Source organism: Tasmannia lanceolata, unplaced genomic scaffold (genome assembly GCF_043159265.1).
Source record: "Tasmannia lanceolata isolate RefF3 unplaced genomic scaffold, GAP_Taslan_0.1 ptg000044l, whole genome shotgun sequence".
NCBI classification, from domain to species: Eukaryota; Viridiplantae; Streptophyta; class Magnoliopsida; order Canellales; family Winteraceae; genus Tasmannia; species Tasmannia lanceolata.
Genome location: NW_027518721.1, coordinates 16,200,110 through 16,218,979, shown reverse-complemented (window position 1 = coordinate 16,218,979; position 18,870 = coordinate 16,200,110). Strand labels below are relative to the sequence as shown.

At 41.5% G+C, this 18,870-nt stretch overlaps 1 long non-coding RNA gene across 1 annotated transcript; it reads right to left on the bottom strand.

The window, feature by feature from the left end:
- Window positions 1–1,324: 1,324 nt before the first annotated feature.
- Window positions 1,325–17,461, bottom strand: LOC143863839 (uncharacterized). The gene is made up of 3 exons (XR_013240999.1): window positions 17,236–17,461; window positions 17,043–17,152; window positions 1,325–1,604 (listed from the first exon to the last, which is right to left on the bottom strand). It is a non-coding gene; the product is annotated as an uncharacterized LOC143863839 (long non-coding RNA).
- Between the last annotated feature and the right edge of the window lie 1,409 nt (window positions 17,462–18,870).

Sequence of the window (18,870 nt, the reverse complement as noted above, 5' to 3'; positions counted from 1 at the left end):
GGCTCTAATCCTGGTTCTAGTTGGGTTCTTCTACGTGGATCATTTTCTTCCATTCTATCCTATCCAAGGTCATGTTCTCTGTTATGTTCCTAGCTATCAAGTCTTTCCTCAATGTTTCTAACCAAGTTGTTTTCGGTCTGCCCCTACCTCTTTTTACTCCATCAATTTGGCACAAGTCGCCTCTTCTCACCGGAGCATCCAAAGGCCTACGTTGGATATGTCCAACCCATCTTAAGCGACGCTCTCTCATCTTCTCCTCAATTGGAGCCACCCCCATCTTTTTACGAATGTCTTCATTTTTAATTCTATCTAGCCTTGTGTGGCCGGACATCCATCTAAGCATTCGCATCTCCGCTACACTCATCTTATGCAAATGCTGCTTCTTGGTGGCCCAACATTCTGAGCCACAAAGCATGGCTGGCCTCACAGCTGTCTTATAAAACTTTCCCTTCAACTTGGTAGGGATTTTACGGTCTCACAGAACTCCTGAGGCAAACTTCCACTTCAACCATCCTGCTCTTATTCCTATGGTTAACATCCTCTTCAATCTCTCCTTCCTTATGTAGAATTGAACCAAGATAGCGAAAGATATCCCTCTTAGGTACCTCCTGTCCGGCCATATTTACTACATCCTCATCCCACCTCCTTACATTGCTAAAGTTGCATTCCATATATTCTGTCTTAGTCCTACTCAGTCTAAAACCTTTAGATTCCAAAGTAGTTCTCCATAACTCTAATTTAGCATTTACTCCTGCTTTGGTTTCGTCAATTAATACTATGTCATCTGCAAATATCATACACCACGGCACCTCATCCTGTATACCCTCTGTAAGCTCATCCATAACTAGCGAAAAAAGATAAGGGCTTAGAGCTGATCCTTGGTGCAGTCCTATTGTAATTGGAAACTCACTAGACGTGCCATCCGTGGTTCTGACACTAGTTACTGCTCCATCGTACATATCCTTAATCACATCAACATATTTAGTAGGCACTTTTTTCCTTTCAAGGACCCACCACATAACACTCCTGGGAACCCTATCATAATATCCATAATATCATCATAATATCATCAATAAACACAGCCAGCGTCCAAGTTAATCAATAAGCTCATGAAAATTGTTGGGAAACAAACCGTCTTATTTAGGATTTATGCCCTGGGTTCTTGTTCCTATCATTATTAAGTAGTATTTCCTAACTGAACAGAACAGAAAGCATATATCAATGTAACTTTTATTGATTGGTAGGTATGCATTAATCTACCTGATATTTTCTATAGAGCTGATTTTGAAATTTAAACCAATAGCATGAGTAATATGGGGCAGAATGCTTCAAAGAGTTGTCAAGAAAGACACCTCATGGTGATGATTATGAAACGAACAAAAACAAAAAAAAACCAAACAATTCCCACCCAGCAATTGGATCATAATCCAGAAGTAATTTTCTATTTCTAAAACATAATCATGAAATCAAGAGTATTTGAGGATGACACGAGACAGACCTCGTGATTAAACTCTTCAAAGGTGAAAAAGGAAATTCTTGGTGGTGATTGAACCCCTTTGAAGCCACCCTCTTCTAGATGGGACTGAGGTAGTTAACAAATCTACCTGGCATTCAATAATAAAGTAATCATCATGCAGAAAACCTTTCGCTCATCAATAATAGGCACATAAGTTTCAATTACAATAAAAAAGAGAGAAGCTATTGAGCATGTATAAACCAGATTGTACAACTAATAGTTAGTATCGCAACGGCACATAGTTAGTATGCTACAACTAATAGGTAGATCACTTTTTTTCTTAGCCTTAATTTAGCTGTAACCAAGGAGTGTGCCCAAGGTTTGGCAGGTCTGCCTAGTTCAGATCAGAAAAATTGCCAAATGTACTAATTAAGATGTGATACAATAAACAACAGAAAGGTCTGCCAGTGATGTTGCAGCTGAAATCACACAATTGGGAGCAAACTCCTCAAAAAGGAAAATATGGGCCAAGTTAATCATTCCAACTCCAAATGAAGTTGCCAGAAGTGAAAAAAATAGGGGCAGTCGCACAGCAGAAGCAGAAAGAACAAGTGAAAAATAAGAATTTTAGAACCTTGGGTGTTTGGGGAAAAGTTGCTGGAGGTGCCACTGGAATGTTAGAATTGCGCTTTCGAAGCAAAAAAAAAATGATCCTCTCCAAAAGCTAGGGAAGGACATTTCCTGAGTTTGGGAAGCATGTTTCTTGTATTAAGAGAAGCATGTTTCCCGAATTTTATGTAAATCTATGTAAAAAACCAGCTTAATTATGGAAAGATTGTTCAAAATATGTTCACATTTAAGGGTATTTAGGTAATGAGGAAACTGTTGGTGCGCTTAAGCTCACCAAGCTTATGGTGCGCTTAAGCGCCCAATCACATGGGTCCCACATTTTCTGTGGTGATCCAAACCATTCATTTGCAAGGCCCTCTCGTAGATAGAGGGTGTACCAAAAATCAGCTCCATAGGATCATCCTAACCCCTCCATTTGTGGAGGACAAAAATGGGCAGATTTGTGGACAAACAATGTCTGTCCATTTTGACCTCCACAAATGGATGGGTTAGGATGATTCTATGGAGCTGATTTTTGGTACACCCCCCATCTATGTAAGGGCCTTTCAAATGAATGCTTTGGATCATCCTAACAAAGTGGGCCCCCATGTGGTTGGGCACTTAAGCGCACCATAAGCTTGGTGAGCTTAAGCGCACCAACAGTTCCTCTTAGGTAATTTTGAACAAAAACCCTAACCCCTATAACAAAAATATCGTATTTTCCTCTATTTTTCGCATTTCACCTTTCTTCTCAACTCTTGCTCTCCGACGCTGTGTGCTTTCAATCTCTGATGACCCCTCTGAACATGACCGGCCAATAATAAAAAAAACATGACTGGCAAAAGGAAAGAAGAAGAAGAATGAATAACAGAGAACATGACCTTGGATAGGATAGAATGGAAGAAAATGATCCACGTAGAAGAACCCAACTAGAGACAGGATTAGAGCCGGGTAGATTCCTTTCACCTTCTTCATGAAATTTTTCTAAAGGATTCATTTAGCTGACCCCACCTAGTTTGGGACAAAGGCTTTGTTGAGTTGCGTTGAGTTTTGTTCTTTTTATTTGTGTTTTTTTTTTAATCGTGATTCTTTCTTTTTTTAATAAATTGAATCGTGATTCTTTTCTCTTTCTTTTCTGAAATAAGGTGGTGTCGCAATGCTATAGCAGGCCACCAAACAAAGAAAAAAGAAAAAGAACGGAAGTAAAACAGCTGATGATTCCTGCGAGTGCTCGTGTTCGGGCTCCTTTCAGAGGCCATCGATAGAACATCCGCCATCAATCCTCTTCCCTTGCTCCCTGTAGAAGATCTCACGGTGGGAGAGGCGTTAGCCGTGGAAGGGATAGCACGAGGGTAGACACTACTGACCGCCACGAATGGAAGATTCAACTAGTAAAGAACTAAATGCGATTTGAAAAGGCGGTGGAGGAGATGCATAGGAGAAATTTGGGGGATTGGGTGGTATCTTAGTTGCGTGGGATTGTGCGGTGTTGGATAGAGATTAATGGGAGATATTTGGTTTCTATTTGTCTGAGAAGGATTGCCAAGTGATACCATCTTGGAGTGTGACTTTTCAGCTATTTACCACCCTAATTTCCCGAGGTTTTGCAGTGAGATGTGGGAGGAGCTGGATATCATTAGAGAAAGATGGCAGAACCCCCCTTAATGCATTGGAGGGGATTTTAAAATTACTCGGTCTATTGAGGAAAGGACACTTGGCTGGAAGAAAACTACTTCTACGTAGGCATTCTCGAATTTTGTGGGTCAGAATTTTCTAATGGGCTGCCTCTTAATGGGGCGCAATTCACTTGGGCTAGAAATCAGTGTAAGTAAGAGTAGACTGGAAAGATTCCGCATTTGCCGGCAGTGGAGTTCCTGGTTTCCAGATTTTATGCATATTGATTGTGTTCCCTTGGACGATGTCAAACCAATGGCCCGTCTTTCTCGATCCTAAAGAGGGTCATCGGATATCCGGTTGGGTCAAAAGCACAGGTTTCTCAAATCCAAATTGAGGAGTTGGGCCGGAGAGGAGAGAGGATAGTTCGAAAATAGAAAATATTTTCTTAGTAAGATCAAGGAGATCAACCAGAAGGAAGACAGGGAATCGTTGACAAATAATGAGCTGGCTGATTTTATTTTAGTTTTTGGAAATAAAGAGTTTAACAGATTGGTTCTCCCAGAGGAATTAAAGTGGAGACAAGCGCTCAGGATATAAATGGCTTAATGAAGGAGATAAGAACATTGGCTATTTTCACATTGCCAACATTGCCAGAGATTGGATGAGGTCCAATAGAATCCATGCGTAAGTGGTAATGGTGAAAGGGGGATAAGAACAACATTATTTGAGAGATTGTCATTCTACCAGAAGCTTTTCAAATATAAATGTAGGTAGCTTGTTGTCCCATCGAGAATTGATTTTCATCACTTGGATGTCAGAATAAGATGAAACTTTGGGAAATGCTAGAATAAGCACAAATACATACTTAGAAACCAACACATAAGCAAGAAAGCCATCCGATATAAAGACTTAATCACATCCAAGGTTTCCAATTTCGGTTTCGGCAAGCACGAAAACGGAAATATTTCAGTTTCGGTAGAAATCTTGTAAAATCACAGGAACGTATCGAAACATATGCAAATGATGAAATTTTTTAATCTTTTAAAAAAACGTATGCAAATGGTGAAATTTTAAGATGAAACTATGGGAAATGCTAAAATAACACAAATACATACTTGGAAACCGTCACAAAAGCAGCAAAACCATCCATAATGGCTTCATCACATCGAACACCTAGTGACATGGGTTGTTGCGTGTGTCTAGAACGGTAAAGAAGTGCAATGTAATGAAGTATAAGAAAGTAGAATGACCAGTTTCCCCTCTAAGGACCCCAACTCTATGTAAGTACCACATAGAGTTACGAGGTATTGTCGGTCCCATGCTGAGATGTCATCCCATCCATAAGATACGGTTACTGTGTTGTACAGTTCAATGATGTTGTCTACCAAATATCATTCTCTGCATTAATGAAACGAAATGATATGTAAATAATCGCATCTTTCCATTTTATTTTATTTTGTTGTTCCGACCATTTCAGTCGAATTTTGGGTTTTCTGATCGAATTTCTAGAATTTCGGTCAAAATTCGGAGAAATAATGACGTGAAAGGAAATTATGTAGATTTCATTTCGGTGGGATGGAAATGGAAACATTTCGGGGATAATTCAAAGAAATTTAAAACCATGATCACATCAAACACCCAGTGACATGTGTTGGTCTCATGCCAATCTGACATCCCGGGCATAAGTTACAGTAACGTTTTTTTTTTGAATGGTAAGATACGATTACTTTATTGTACAGTTGAATGATGCTGCCTAAACGGAAATAATGACGGAGGAATTCATGTAGATCTCGTCTTGGTGGGGATGGAAACGAAAACATTTCAGTCATTTTGGGAAAATTTTGGAGAATTTAAAACCATGGCTAGAAGTGAGCACAAACGCCTATTCAAGGATGAGGAAGTTAGGCTGGCCCTCTTTTCTTTAAAAAATGACAAAGCCCCGGGCAAGGTCGAAAAGTTACAAAATTTCTGTAATGACCCCAAAAAACTAAGATTCTATGGCCTTTCTCCCAAGCTTGTTAACACATAAAATGCATGACAATTCACTCAGACATTTCATCAAACACTTTCAATAAGTGATTATATAGAGGACTGTTTTGCATTTCCCTTTAATTCAACCCGCCTAACATGGTATTACAAAGAAAATACAGCTATAGCTTCCTTAAGATGATGACCAGAGAGGTCCAAATTCGTCAATTACAAAAGTGAAGAGCAACAAAAGGAGAACATTAGATCTTGAGATGGAGAAGTTTGCTAGCTCCACCATGGAATTTGGTGGGATGGAAGAGGTAACCACTTAAAGTGGTGATGGAAAGGATATGCTCCAAGTGCACACTGCCACAAGGAGGAAGGATGAATAGATGGGGTGCTCACTGCACCAATTTCTAGAGGAAGTAGAACGCACTGTTCATTCCTCTTGCTAACACACGACTACACTAGTCGTAGGGTGTTCTTGGTTACAAAGGAAAGATAAAAACATGCATAATCTCTTCTCCCTTCACCACAAGGCACTTATAACTCCCCAATTACACCTACCCAAAACATATGGAGTGCCTCTACCAATTTAATGCCCTCTTGAAAGCAACCACAAGAGGGGCCTTTGCCCCCAATGGACAACAAAAAGGGGTGACCCTATCATTTCAGCACGGAAGCATAAATAGTTCAAAACATGGCCAATGACATAGCCTCTTTAACACTAGATGGCACCTTGGCCCGTATTCTAGAGAGGGTGTCCCACTCCATATGCCCCACCAGTGGACCACCTCCACACGATCCGGCCCCACGGATGATGCCCAAACACACAAAAGGGGCCCCACACGGCTCAAACCTTGCACCTTTGTCTGATCTTCGGCCCACTGAGTGGTCCCACACGACCCAATCCCTGTGTTTCCATTTGATCCATAATACTTGATCAATGTTCCTAAAAATGAACATTACAAATCTCTCCTTCCCGAATTGCTTGCCCCCAAGCAATTGGAAAAGAAATGATACTACTATGTCATTGTGACGCCCGCGATCAAATGGGAACGTTGGTGGTACGTTGGGATCATGTGCTTGAAGTTGCCCATGAGAATGGAGAAAATAGCAACGACAGCCCTTTCGATTGATGTTGGGGTCCCATGTCAGTTCCACAAGATAGGGGGCAATTACGAATTGAGCTCCTCTATACGGCATGATCACATGTGCCCATGCCAATGTGAGGGTCAATGAGTGAGCGATGTGCCAAGAAACATCCCCATCATGGGCCACAAACTCTTGTAATAAATCACGTACCTTGATTGCCTCCTCTTTATACGGAGGAACATCAATGATATGCACTTGAACGCTTGGTCCCTTGTCTGTAGCATCACCCCTACTATCACTGTGATCATCAACAATCAATTCACACTTGGTATTTGAATCAGCCCCAATCATATCAATATGCACTGGCGTATGCTGTGTTAACGGTGGTGTTGGTCTAGGAGTGCAAGTCACCATCGCACTCGCTTCGCTCTCCACCAATGTCGTAGTATCCTTTTGAGCCATTGGCATGTGTGGATGGAGGGTTGGTGTATCTATATTAAGACGAGTAGAAATGGCCCTCTCCAAATTATGGGACTCGGTCACTGCCCCGAAATTGTCACCCCTACTAGAGTGAGTTGACAACCGCTCCAAAGCCTCGAGTATGGTGCTTTCAAGGCGGGCAAAGCGAGTGTCGATAGCAGCGGCGAAGCATGCTACCAACCGCTCCTCTAAATCATTGTCCCTAGACCACCTCTGTGTTGACTCCATGAGGTCTTTTCGAATGAGTCCACTTAGGTGAAAGTAGTCAATCTAATGGCTTTAGTTTTCTCACAGACCACGCAACAAATAGTTGGTATGCAGTCCCTCATAGGCCACACGACAAATAGTTCGTATGCAGACTAGAAGACCTTGCTACTCCTTTGTAGGAATTCTTGCACAACACTCACATTTGTAGGATCCACACCCCACAATCATTGCTTCAAGATCTAGTGCTTGATGCCTCACAAATTACCGAACAAGAACTGGTTGTGCAAGCCCCTTGAAATATTGTTTGCGTGGACATTTCTCTCTTGAGCATTTCATCAAACAGCTAGGGGTCTCGTTGGCAAAGTCTTTCTGCAGCCCAAAGTCAGCCACAATGCGTCTTGCACCGGGCCTTTCCTCAAACACCTGAGGGTGTTACAACTCACAACTAGATGCTTTTGATCTAACAGATGGCAGGCTTACTGAAGCATTTCATCAAACATACGGAGGGCGTCCTTGGCTGGGCATTTCTGCAGCCCAAAATAGTCCAGAATCGTGTATTTCTGTTAGGCTTTTCCTCAAACAGTTGGTGGTGCCAATGATGGAATGTCACGACAACTCACAATTGGGTAATGTCACTCAAGCAATTCTTCGAACACTTAGGAGGCGTCATTTGCAAGGATTTTTTGCAGCCCAAAAACTGACCAGAACATTTTTGCTCTTGGGCCTTTCCTCAAACAGTTGGTGGGCGTCGTTGCAAGAGTTTTCTGCACTTCTAAACTGCCCAGAACTGTTATCTTCACTTGGGACTTTCCTCAAACACCGAGGAGGCGTAGTGGATGGAGCAATCACGCCACTAAAAGCTGTCCAAACGTGGACCAATTTTCTCGCAGCGTGTTTGTGATTTCCCTTGGCCGCCAAGGCTGGCAGGATGATGCTTTGATACCACTTGTAATGACCCCAAAAAACTAAGATTCTATGGCCTTTCTCCCAAGCTTGTTAACACATAAAATGCATGACAATTCACTCAGACATTTCATCAAACACTTTCAATAAGTGATTGTATAGAGGACTGTTTTGCATTTCCCTTTAATTCAACCCGCCTAACATGGTATTACAAAGAAAATACAGCTATAGCTTCCTTAAGATGATGGCTGGAGAGGTCCAAATTCGTCAATTACAAAAGTGAAGAGCAACAAAAGGAGAACATTAGATCTTGAGATGGAGAAGTTTGCTAGCTCCACCATGGAATTTGGTGGGATGGAAGAGGTAACCACTTAAAGTGGTGATGGAAAGGATATGCTCCAAGTGCACACTGCCACAAGGAGGAAGGATGAATAGATGGGGTGCTCACTGCACCAATTGCTAGAGGAAGTAGAACGCACTGTTCATTCCTCTTGCTAACACACGACTACACTAGTCGTAGGGTGTTCTTGGTTACAAAGGAAAGATAAAAACATGCATAATCTCTTCTCCCTTCACCACAAGGCACTTATAACTCCCCAATTACACCTACCCAAAACATATGGAGTGCCTCTACCAATTTAATGCCCTCTTGAAAGCAACCACAAGAGGGGCCTTTGCCCAATTGCCCCCAATGGACAACAAAAAGGGGTGACCCTATCATTTCAGCACGGAAGCATAAATAGTTCAAAACATGGCCCATGACATAGCCTCTTTAACACTAGATGGCACCTTGGCCCGTATTCTAGAGAGGGTGTCCCACTCCATATGCCCCACAAGTGGACCACCTCCACACAATCCGGCCCCACGGATGATGCCCAAACACACAAAAGGGGCCCCACACGGCTCAAACCTTGCACCTTTGTCTGATCTTCGGCCCACTGAGTGGTCTCACACGACCCAATCCCTGTGTTTCCATTTGATCCATAATACTTGATCAATGTTCCTAAAAAGGAACATTACAATTTCGACCGAAATTTCAAAATTTTGATCCCTGAAATTTCGGTCTGAAATTTAAGGGAAATCTCCAAAAAATCAGGAATTTATTCTTTATCTAATATTTTCTCGAAATTTCGCTAATTTCGATCGAAATTCTGCTAATTTCGATCGAAATTCTGTACGAGATAAAATATTATATAATATGATTTCGTTAGATTTCGTCCGAAATTTCGAAATTTCAGCCGTTGAGAAACGAAACGCATTCCGAAACCGAAATTTAAAACCTTTGCCCCAGGTCGGAACAGTTTTTGCTTGCCTTTTAATCTTTACGGCGAGTCCATCAAAGATGATATTATGCCGTTCTTTTTTTACTTACTTCAGGGTCTCTGGTTGGATACAAGCATTGTGGATACCTTCTTATCTCTGATTCCCAAGATGGATGATGTGACCAGGATTGGTGATTTTCATCCAATCGGCTTGATTGGAGTGTGTAGATAAAATCTTGGCTATGGTTATGGCGGATCATTTGAGAATGTTTTGAGTATGGTCACAATATCTCAGACTTTTTCCTAGTTTTATATTATACTCATATATTTTTAAATACGGAAATGATTTCAGCGCTACCATGTTTTGATAATGATGCGCGACGCATCTTAACGTTTAGTATTTAAAGTGCTGTTATGTGTATTTGAAAGATTGTCCTCGGGCTGAGGAGTGTCCACATGAGTTCGTTGAGGTGTCTACTTTCGAAGTTCTAAATAACTGTAGGAGCGGACTGCGATTGCAGTTTGATTTAGGAAGTCCCATAGCTGTGAGGCTTAACAGACAAAGGAAACGGTGGATATAAACCAGTGAGTAACAAAAAAAATTAAATTTTGTTGAGATATACTTCCCGAGAAATTCCCTATGTAAATATTTGTGACTTTGGTTTTGAGAGGTCTGATATGAATAAATAAAACTGTGTTCATTTCTCTTATATAGATTTTGGATGATGCCTTGAAAGCTAATGAATATGTCACAAGAATGGAAGACAAGGAGTCTTTTGCAAGGGATATATAGCAAAAGCATAAGATATAGTGGAGTGGTGATGCCTTGACTATATTTTGAGTGGGATGGGACTCGATATCAGAAGGATGGGAAGGATGAGAAATTGTGTTTTCTTCTACATGGTGCTCGGTTCTGGTTAACGACTCGCCTCAAGAATTTTTCAAGACTTCTAGGAGGATTCATCAGGGGGGATTCGCTCTCTCCTTTCTTCTTTACCATTATGGCGGAAACCTTGAGTAGTATATTAGAGAAAGCTAGAAGTCTACATGGTGCTCGGTTCTGGTTAACAACTCGCCTAAAGGATTTTTCAAGACTTCTAGGAGGATTCGTCATGGGGATTCGCTCTCTCCTTTCTTCTTTACCCTTATGGTGGAAACCTTGAGTAGGAAATTAGAGAAAGCTAGAAGTCATGTCCATGGCTTTAGAACGTGTGGAGGGCACTAAAATCACCCACCTTCAATCTACAGATGATACTCTCTTATTTCCAAGCCGGACCTGGGGAAGATCAAAAACTTCAAGGTGGTTCGCAAATGTTACGAGGCAGCTACAAACTTTTGTATGCAAGTTTTTATGGGAATCCGCTTTAGCGTGCAGAAAGAAGGGAGATTTTACAATGCACTTGGATGTAATAAAGTGCATTGGATGCAATAAAGGGATTATTCCTAATGCTTACCCAGAGCTCCCATTGTGTGTTGGTAGGCCTCATAGAAGCCTCTGGGATCCGGTTAATGAAAGAGTGGAAAGAAGAATCACTCCTTGGAAGAAGTCTGCTCTCTCTTGTAGGTTGAATTACTTTAATCAAGGCGGTGCTGAATATTCCTCTTTTCTCCAAGTCTATGTTTCGCTGCCCCATTTCTGTCATTAACTGTTTGGATCAACTTCAAAGACATGTGTGTGGGATGATCAAGAGGACTGCAGCAAATTTCACATAGTCAGTTGGGATGAGGTGTGCCAACCTAAAAATCATTGTGGAATTGGTATCAGAAAGCTTACATAGCCGTCAACAATGCGTTACGTCGCAAATGGTTCTGGAGGTTTGGGTGTCAACCTGCTTTGAGTAGCTATGATTGCTGAAAAATATGAATCGTAAGATGGGGGTAAAACTCGACAGACAATTATAGATGCTAGGGATTTAACGGTTTGGAGGGAGATTCTGAGAATCTCTCCTCAATTCCTTAAGAGGCGTTCGCTTTCGAGTGGGATGTGGAAGGAGAATAAGATTTTGGTTGGATCTTTGGTGCGGATCGAGACCATTTGTTACAGAATTCCCTGAATTGGCTAGAGTGGCTACTAATCGGAAAGCTTTGGTGACGATTGTTTTGATACGCAGAACAGGAAAGGTGGATTGGAAATTTAATTTTGTAGGAATTTCTTTGATAGAGAGATTGACACGAGCGGCAGGGCTTTTAAGGTTCATTTGATTTACATTTGTAATCGCAACATGGATAGGAGGTTATGGATTTAGAAGGCGTAAAGGAAGTTCTTGGTTCGATCCTTTCTACCAGCATCCGGTTCCTTCTACATTCTCCTCTCCTGTTTAGAAAGCTTAGAAGATTCAAGCACCACATACGATTTGTGCATTTTGTCGGACTACTTGCATTGATAAAATTCTCAAGGTGGACCACCTTTGTAGCTGTAAACAGCTAATTGAAAATCATTGTGATCTTTCTGTTGCGAATGATGAATCAGTTGATCGCTTTTTTACTGACTATAGGGTTGCCAGATAGGTTTGGTCTTTTATTTTGGAGAGGTTTGACATCTATTAGATCTTCCAATTGCATATAGCAAACCTATTTGAATTCCTTGCTCCTAGGCCGATTACGAACCATTTGCTTTGGGGATCACTTTGACGACAGTTATTTGGAACCTTTGGAAAGAAAGAAATGGCAGTGTTCGAGGAAGTTTCTAAAAGGTGCAGATCAATTAGCACAAACTTCACATACTATTGCCCAATGGGTGGCGGTCCTTCCAAAATTCTGAGACTATTCGGAATCCTCCTTTTAGAGATTATGGAACGAGATTCACTTTAGTCGTGCTTCAAAAGATATACCGATCCCTAGATGGACTCCTCTACTTCATGGTTTTTATAAGTTGTACTTCGATGGCTCCAGTTTAGGCAAGCCGGCTGACCAGTATCGAGGGCCTCTTAAATGATGGTCAGGGTGAAATTAGTGTCTCTTTCTCTGGGTCGATTGCATTTCAAGATCAATATGACAAAAGTTAACGCTCTTCCAGCAGGCATCTGTCTAATTAATCAAAACCTTCTTAATGGCTTGATTGTTGAAGACAACTCCCTCAATGTCATTAGATGGATGAAGGGGAGTGTTACTCGTGGCGCTCTGCGAATGAAATTGAAGAAGACTGAGTGGAGGGTCATGTGGTTGTGTTTCAACATACGTGGACGCCCAGGGAACTCTGCAACCAATAACCTCGTCCAATCTGGAGTTTCCAAGATGGGCCTTCAGATCAAGGATTTTTTTTTCTTCCCTGATAATGGGATGGGATGGTTGTTTTTTGTTGTCTTTGGTTTTCTTGTTTGAACCATCCTGATCTCCTTGTAGCTTCTTCTTATAAATGTATTTTGCCAATAAAAAAAGAAGACAGAAAAAAAAATGAAAAAATACCTCAAAAAACAATTGTCCCTCGTCTTCTCCTCCTTTTTTTCTTTTCTGTGCTATTTTTTTATTAGTCGGTCCAACCGCCAACATGTTCCTACCTTGTGCACATTAGATCATTCACTAGTTTCCACGGATTAGTTGGAAATGTTTCCAGGTACGATTCAGTTGGCTTGGCCAGAGACAACCTCTGATCATTGTACAATTGTCTTAGAACCATCAACAGGATCTTATAACTCCGGCGTCGTTCATATTTGAGCTTGAATGGTTAAAGGAACCAAAGATGATCAAGAAGTTGAGATCAATGAAGCTTGCCTTCACAAACTTGAAGCTAAAAGAGTGAGAGGAGGAGAGAAGATCTGACATTGTAAGCAAGTAAGAGGAGGTTCTCAACATGATTTTGCTAAACTTGAAAGGCAACATGAGCTTGGGCCTTTGTCTGAATTAGACACCCAACAAAGGCGAAGTATAAAAGAGGAAGCAAGAATGATAACAATCCAGAAAGAGATCAAATGGAAACAACAAGCTAGAACAAGGTAGTTAGAGGAAGACGATTAGACACAATTTTCTTTCACTGCACTGCGAACGATAAGCAAAGATGCTCAAATCTTTATGGTTGGGGCATAGGCTTGAGGACCTTGTTCCCATATCTACGACAATTATCAAACTCTACATGGACCTTTACTCTTTTGAGGAAGGATTCAGGCCTATACCTTGGATGGGCTCAAGTTTGATATGCTTGGTATGGCAACCCGTGACAGCCTAGGGCCCAACACTCCATGGAGGAGGTGCAGGGTTCCGTTTTCAACACGGAGGAGGAAAAGGCCCAAGTCAAGATGGTTTCCATCTTGCCTTCTTCCATGAGTGTTGGGAGTTCGTTAGAGAGGACCTTTTGGAAGTCTTTAAGAAGCTCTGATACAGCACAACCTTGGACCGAGCCATTGGATCTTCGTTCATCACCATGATCCAATAAAAGGATAGGGCTAACTCCTTGAAAGTATTCTGCTCGATTAGCATTACGAGCAACAATTATAAGATAATTGTTGAAGTCCTCGTCAATAGAATCAGAAAAGTTGTGGGGAAGATCATCTCCAAACCTCAGAACGTATCTGCCAATGGGAGCAGTTCTCGACAAAACTTTGATTGTGCACGAATTCATTGAGTCTCATTTTAGAAATAGAAGAGCATCCTGTGTAAAATTGATGGGGAGAAAGCCTATAATAGAGTCGGCAGGGACTTCGTGGATCATATGTTTGGGGAGTTAGGCTTCGAGATGAGATGGACATTAATGCGGTCATGCCTTTCTTGCTCCTGGTTCTCTATATTGATCAATGGCTCGCCAAAAGGTTTCATTAGAGGATCTAAGGGTTTGCATCAAAGTGACACACTTTCTCTTAGTGACCCACTTTCTCCTTTTCTCTTTACCATCGTGGTGGATGCACTCAATAAATTGAAGCCTATGGCTAGTAGAATAAACCTTGTTGAGCGTTTTATTGTTGTCTCCTGAGAGAGGGATCTTACACCTTCAATATGCAAATGATACGCTCAGTTTTGTGGGCCACCCGAATTTTAGGGTTTATTTAATAAAATTTTATCTAATTAAAGAGATGGTCCAACTTAAGAAAAAAAACTTGAGAGTTATTTTGTCATTCTATGAGGTGGTTTCAGGTCAGCGTGTTAACATCTCTAAGTCAGTGGTGATGGGGTTAGCTTCTTAAGAGATTTGCTTCCACTATTGATTGAAGCATGTATGACCTTAGTACTTACCTAGCCTTTATGCTGTGGCTGCCCTCTCAAGGCTCTATTGGACCCTACGGTGGAGAGACTTGGGATGAAGCTTTGTCGTGGAAAAAAAGCATGTTGTTTAATGGTGGAAGAATAGCGCTGCACTCATAAAATAGATAATCTCAAATTTACCCATAACTCCTCTCTCTTCTCCATTTCCCGAATAGTGTTATCCATTGTTGGAAACTCATCCAAAGAATTTCCCCTAAAATGACAGAGGAAAGTGGAAGATACCACGTTGTGGATTGGGATTTGGTGAAAGAAGGTTGTTTAGGCAACATGAGACTTAGAGAGATGAACAGACCGATACTTGCAAAAAGGCTCTGGCAGTTTGGAGTGGAAGAAGATCATTTATAAAGAGAAGAGGTTGTGAGGAAGTACGAGGACTAATGGGAGGATTAATTGCCTACGACTAGTGCCAATCTCTCTAGCTCCTATGCATAGAGGGACATTTGCCTTATGATGAAAGCCTTTTCGGATTAATGACCAGAAAGAAGATTTGTTTATGGCTAAACCCTTGGTGTGACGATTGATCTCTCAAGATCCTATACTGGCGTCTGCTTGAAGTAGCTATAGAAAAGAATGTCATCAGAGAGGGCAATTCTCTTGGTCCATTCATTTCATGAGAGATTCCTTTAAGTGGGAGGTTGGGATGATAAGAGAGGTCATATGTAGGCTTGTGTCCACCTATAACCTACAGATGGAAAGGGATAGACAAATTTGGAAGTGGTCTACTTGCGGAACATTCTCCGTCGACCTTTTCCATAAGAAGTTGTTGCCAACCAGTAGTAGGATGGCGCCTTCTTCCAAGCTTTTTTCCAATCCTAGTCAACCACCTATTTTGGAATTTGTTAGACCACTTTCCTTAATGAGATATTGATTTTGGATCACCTTATCCATCGATGATGTTTCATCATAAATCGGTGCACTATGTGTTGTACATAATCGGTTAATTATCTTTTGATCCAGTGCTAGGTTGCTAGGAGTCTTCAGTACTCCATCTTCTCATTTTCAGAGTGTGGTAGGTGACGATGCGTTCGATCAAAAGTTGATTGAAATCAGGTCTTTCTCCCCTTGGCCATCCAGATGCAAACTGTTATGGTCCCTTTTCTTCCATGCTGCTCTCAGGATGTTGTGTAAAGAGAAGAAAGGAGGATTTTTTATGGAAGGTCAAAATCCATCGATGTGATTATTTTCAGCCATATGGTTAATTGGGTTGTTGCTACCAGCCTTTCCACGAACATTTCCACTGCATGACTGACGTGGGCTTGGGACTTGTATGGCTACAATACCATGGTAAAGGAGACCCCCTCCCCTTGTTGATCATTGCTCGTATCAACTCCTTCAAGCTGAACTCTGATGGCTCAACTCTTGTCAACCTGGGCTCTGCTAGCATTGTAGATATTATTAAGGCCCTGTTTGTTTTGGATTTAAAGAACCGATTGTGAGTCTAAATCTGGTTATTATACTCAAAATTAAAGGTAAATTTGTGTCCACTAATCAATTTTGACCTCACAATCAGATCTCAAAATCCAAAACAAACAACCCTAAGAAGTACGACAAATTCATTAGACTAGATTATTCAAAAGACCGATTGGGGTCAAGGACTTCAATGTGGAGGAGGTGGTAGCAATTAGCAGGGGTATAAGGTTGTGTTCCTCATCTGCTCCTAGAGCCTCTCATTGTATAAGGTGACTCTAGGAATGTTATCAGATGGATGCAGTCTAACGATATCCATGGGCTCTCTCGGATCATTTCAAGGAGATCTTGGAAATCATGGACAAGCCATAGTTTGATTTGCTTTGGCCACATTTTGTCCTGCATCTGCGTTTTGGAACGTCACTCTCACTTAATGATGTTGTGTAGCTGGGTTTGACTCTTTTGAATAAATTTCACCTTTCAAAGAAGAACCATATTAATATTCAATTCCATGAATGGGCATAAACATGCCCCACGTAATCTAAATGTAAGTCATGTAATGAAGCGGGGTCCAATTCCATTGTATCTTCACCCTTAGCCAAAATCAATTTCAGAGGAGAATTTTATCCAAGTTAATGATTCAAAGAATTAAATTATGCAATTTTCCACAATCAAATCTGCTAAATGATTATCAAGATCTAATTCATAAGGGGAAAAAACATATCTTCCCCGTTTCATTTTGAATACTCAGTCTTCCTCTCTATAGTTTTATAGAATCAAAACTAGAATGAAAAAAAAAAATCAGTACAAATGAAAAAAAAATGAAAAAAGGATTCTGAACTTACATTCGCTCGATGAGGTCACTTCACTTGGGAGCTTCGAAACAAGGCAAGCGGATGCAGTCGCGGTGTGAATCGGGAGAAGCGAGTTCAGAACTCGGGATTCTCTTCGTAACCTTCAATGAAAAATATAATCGATTCAGAAGATTTTCTTTCATTTTCGATTTTGAGAAGATGATGATAGTAGAAAGAGGAGTACCTTGAAGGAGAGATTCGAGGTTGCTGAAACTTGAGAACAGAAGGAGAGATTTTAGTGCTCGTTGAATTCCTCCAAATGCAACGAAGAAATTTGGAAGAGGTTCGAATAGCGTATACTGCCATTGTTTTTACTTTCTAGCTTTTTTTCAGCGATCAAACCCTAATAAACCAGTTTCACGGAGGTCCCTGACAAGTATTATCTTTACACACACCAATCGTGAAGTAATAAGGGGAATGATAAATTCACAGCCCCCGTAGGATGATTTGCACCCCTGTAAGGTTAATTTCGTCAGACTTAGGCTGACGTCAATTCACGTAGATGGGAGCGAATCATCCTTCAGTGGGTGCGAATTTATCATTTCCCATTAACAACTATCTTTTTTTATGATAAAATATCACCCTCTTTTGATGAAATTGACAAATATGCCCTACTTCCGTACTTGTGGCAACATTTAGGGCACACTTTGCTACCATGAATTTTTCATGATAACCTGGCGTCCCCAAGTGGTAGTGCGGTTGAAATGTGAAGTGGCTAAAAAATAAGGAAACTAGTGTCTCCAAGTGGTGGTAAGAGGTGGCCAAAAAACATGAAACAAGAAACACTACTTGTCAGGGGTAAAATCGGTATATCCGGTACTGACCCTCAAACTTCTTCTCCACCACTCAACTGGATCGATATAACCCCCGCAGTAACACTCGGTAACGAACAACTCCGGGCCTCCTTGATACTTCTCCCTTGACCGGTATCGAGTTACCAGGGAAGTTGAACACAATCGCGGGGATGTCGCCCCCAAACGACTAATCCGGACAGCCATTACATGTAAGGCGCGACTTTTGAATTCAAAACATCCTGCCTAAGTCACCATCCACGATCTCCGCCCAGAATCAACGGAAATCGTATCTCCACGATTTTATTCGCCAGTCATCACGCTCCACGTGGGCTAAATCCAAGGCATGATTGATATCTCCACAATCTTACTTTCCAGCCATCACGCTCCAAGTGGGCTAAATCCAAGGCATGATTGATATCTTTACGATCTTACTCTCCAGCCATCATGCTCTATGTGGGCGAAATCAACGGCACGATTGATATCTCCAAGATCGTGAATCTCCTCCTGATAGAACACAAATACGGCGCTACTCTCAGATCTCGCCACGTGTCGTCCATGCACCAATAAAGCCTAACATCATGAAGAAAGGCGTTGGGAAACGGCAAGACCATACGATCACGACACGTGTCGCTCTCTCGCCTTCCAGACCTCATCATCACAAGTTATGGAAGGAATTATCCGGCAAAGCCACACGCGCTGGCAGAGCAGGAGAAAGGCCCAATCCTGCAAATGAAGGTTTTCTCTCCATAATAATGAAAAGGTCCGCGCGCCTTCCTTTAAAAGGGAGGGAAGGGAAGAAAAGAAGGATCCCACGCTTTTGAAAGACATCCTTTTTCTCAACTCCCGCATAACCACCAGAAAAAGAGGCGAGGCAACAACAGAGGAGACTAGGAACTTGATCCTACTCTCCCTGCTAGTCCCCTCCGACCCACTCATCCGCACACCCAGAAAAGAACCCGTGCCTTGGTCATGGTAACCCTGATCAAACCCCCTCCTCTTCTCGCTGTCCTTTATATTGATTGGTC